Genomic DNA, 3,218 nt, shown 5'->3' with positions numbered 1-3,218 from the left:
TTTTTACATCACTGGTTTGCAGTTGTCAAGATGAGGTGGTTGTCGTTTGCTGGTCTGGGTGGGGGCAGGATGCAAGCAGCTGCTTCACTTGCCCTCAGCAGATGGGGGTGGGGTGGGCAAGGGAGGAGCAAAGGCAGCGGCTGCGGAGCGGAAGGCAGCGGCTGCACTGGGCCCCTGCGAGCTGGAGGTGCCTACTTGTTGCCTGGTTTCCTCACTGGGGCTGTCCGGGCTCCCCAACTGGTCAGAGTGGGGATGGGGAGATCCCAGCTCCAGTATCTCTGCCGTCTCTGCACCCTTGGTGTGCTGCTTGACTCGGTTTCCTTCTTGACTTTGACTTGGCCATGTCCCAACCTTCAGTTCCTGGGCCACTACTTGGAGTCAGCATGCCAGAGGCACTGGGAGGGCGTGGCTCCTGTGGACAGTTCCTGGCCATGCTACCTACTCACCAAGTGCCATTGCTGCTGGAGTCCAGCACAGGGCAGTGGGCAGTGACCGAGAGCTTGATGTCACCAGCAGTAGATGTGGTTCAGGCAGAGCCAGCCTCAGATATGGGAACTGACTGTTGAGAGTTAGTCATGGGGCAGGGTGAAGTTAGGACGCAGGCACAGAGCGCAGTGTGCACCCTGTCCAGATTCTGTTCTGAGTTTGCATACCTGAGGGCTTTATACCAAATGAAAATGCCAACACAGTGTCTGCCAAGTTTAATAAACAGAAGTCAAAAATAATTTTACAAAATGCATTTTATACGAGAACCTATTTAATACTGATACTCGGTTTAAAGAAAATAATAAAATCATGTGAAAAGCTGAACTCACTGCTAAAGAAAACCTCAGTGATTCATGACAGAAGTCACAGATTTGTAAAGCTCGCTGACACCCACCAAGGCCTCTCTGTACATGTTAAAAGCATGCTGCATGTGGGCACACATACATCCAAACACAGGTGTGAACCGGAGCGCTGATGTATGCGTGTGTATGCATCTCGGATAATAGCCAACACATTGTCATACTGCCTTCCGATACAGTAAGTCATTACAGACAGAGGCCAGCAGAACATGTTCACCAGTGGCTGACACAGGCTTGCACTCGCAGCTGAGACACCCATCTGTGTTCCATCCGGTCTAGGTCATGCTGTGTTAGCGTCGCCAGCCTGTCCCGCAGCGGAGGTCACAGTGACTTCCCATCACCTTGGAAAAACAGCCGTCCATTTCCAGGTCACGTAGCCTTGAGGGTCGCAGGTGCCAACGCAGCAGCAGCAGCAGCAGCAGCAGCAAGATGCCATCTGGGAGGGCAGGGCTGCCCTCATGTTCTAGAACAATTTCACTCATGCCACAATGCAGCAGCAGGCATGCAGGAGCGGAGGTTTCCTCTCAGCGCAGGCAGTGCTGCTTGTGATGCCAGGATGGGAGGAGTCACGAAGTGTGGGACCTTGCTGGCCTGCTCCAGCTGGGTGTCTGAGCCCATCTCTGTAACAGCACTGACTGTGGTGACTGACCACGAGTAGTGTGTTCGGCTCACAGTTCTGGAGATGGAGGAACCCGAGGTCAGGAGCCTGTCCCTGGGCAGGGCCCAGTGCTGTTCTAGTCTGCAGCAGAAAGGGAGAGGAGGAGCTGACGTGCCCCCGAGGCAAAACATGGGGCACCCTCGCTTTGTCCAGCCTGCCCTCCATGAGGGCTGGCACTCACTTCAGGGAGAAGGCTGAGGGCTCCTGGGCGGCCCCAGCCCTGACACTGCCACACTGAATAAACTGGAGTCACAGCCCCAGACTTCCTTTCTTAGGGGCAGTGGGCTGGTCAGGAGCTGCCAGAGAGCTGCTCTTTGTGACAGTGAAATTTGGGTATAACCAAGGCTTTAGATAAACACTCGGGCTGACTCTGGGCTCAAAAAGGTAATTCCTGGTTGGAGGTGCCTTAAGATCTGCCCCCAGCACACAGGTGATGCTTGGGTTTCAGAGGACAAATACTTAGAACAGCTGAAGTCAGCCTGAATATCTTTACTCTGCGACGCTTCATAGAAGAAGTGTATTGTGGGATATGGGGATCCTCTGTGTGGGAGTGTGCGCACCCTCATGTCTCCCGCTCTTCTTAGAACACTGCTGTACTTTGGTGAGCATTCTGGTACGCTGCTTGATCCCAGCCCACATGTCCACGTATGGCTTCCTTTGCATACATGTTCTTAGATTGACCTGCTACGCAAGCACTCACTCAGCCTCGCCAGTATTTCTCCGTCTTTGCATTTAGTCAAATGTCCAGACTTGCTTCTGTCTGCAAGGCCTTGGTCTGAGCCAGGCCAGTCTATTCTCTTCAGATGATGGGCCATGCTCCATGCCACAGCTCCGGAGGAAATCCAGGAGGGCTCCTACTGCTAGTGCGGGATGATCGCCCACCACCTTTTTGAGACCTAAATCCATGCTCCCGCCCACTCCACGACTATAGCTGCACCCCTCCTGCCATTCCAGGGGTAGCAGGTGACCCCAGGCAGGAGGAAGAGGTGTCAGCCAGAGCCACACCTCTGCTCAGACTCCTTCCCCACAGCCGCTCCTCTGGGTCTCAGGAACCACTTCCTCCTGACCTTCAGACCTAAGAGACAAAGGCTTCTCCTGCTTCCAGCCCTGCCACTTGGACCACCCTGGGCAGTTTTCCTAAACTTTGGTGGTACCTAATGTCTAGGGAGTCTTCCTCCAATCCCCTTTTGGATGATAGTCCTTTGGTTTTGATTTTATTCTCATATCTAAGTTTATTAGAGGGACCAAGCAAACATGATCTGGAGCCTCTGGTTCAGCTGAGGCCTAAGTATTTCCAGCGCAGTGAGTGGACCATGTGTGGGGCCAGCCAGTCTGGGAGGTGGCTCCTTTGGCAGTGGGTGCAGCCTTCGGTGCATGCATCCCTGATGGGCTGTGTGAGCACTCAACAGGCCGCTCCTGCGCAGAGAAGGCAGTGGGAACAGGGCTGATCACCCACAGACTGCCAGATCCATGTGGCCCAGACAGAGAGCACTTTCCGTCCTCACAAGCACCACTTTCCACTGTAGGGAGGCCAATCATTTAATTTAGACTGGACTGCACATTTTTATTCCAAGAAATTTTGTGTTCCCTCTTCTCTGTCTTCCCACAGATGACTTGTAGAATGGATGTGCCTATTCTATAGATGCCCTGTTCTCCATACGAAAGCTCCCCACTGCCAAGATGTGCCCTGTGCTAAATGCTAAGGGCTGTCTTTC

The sequence above is a fragment of the Octodon degus genome, unplaced genomic scaffold (genome assembly GCF_000260255.1).
Source record: "Octodon degus isolate 3935 unplaced genomic scaffold, OctDeg1.0 scaffold00216, whole genome shotgun sequence".
In the NCBI taxonomy this organism is placed as follows: Eukaryota; Metazoa; Chordata; class Mammalia; order Rodentia; family Octodontidae; genus Octodon; species Octodon degus.
This window is presented reverse-complemented; position numbering follows the sequence as displayed.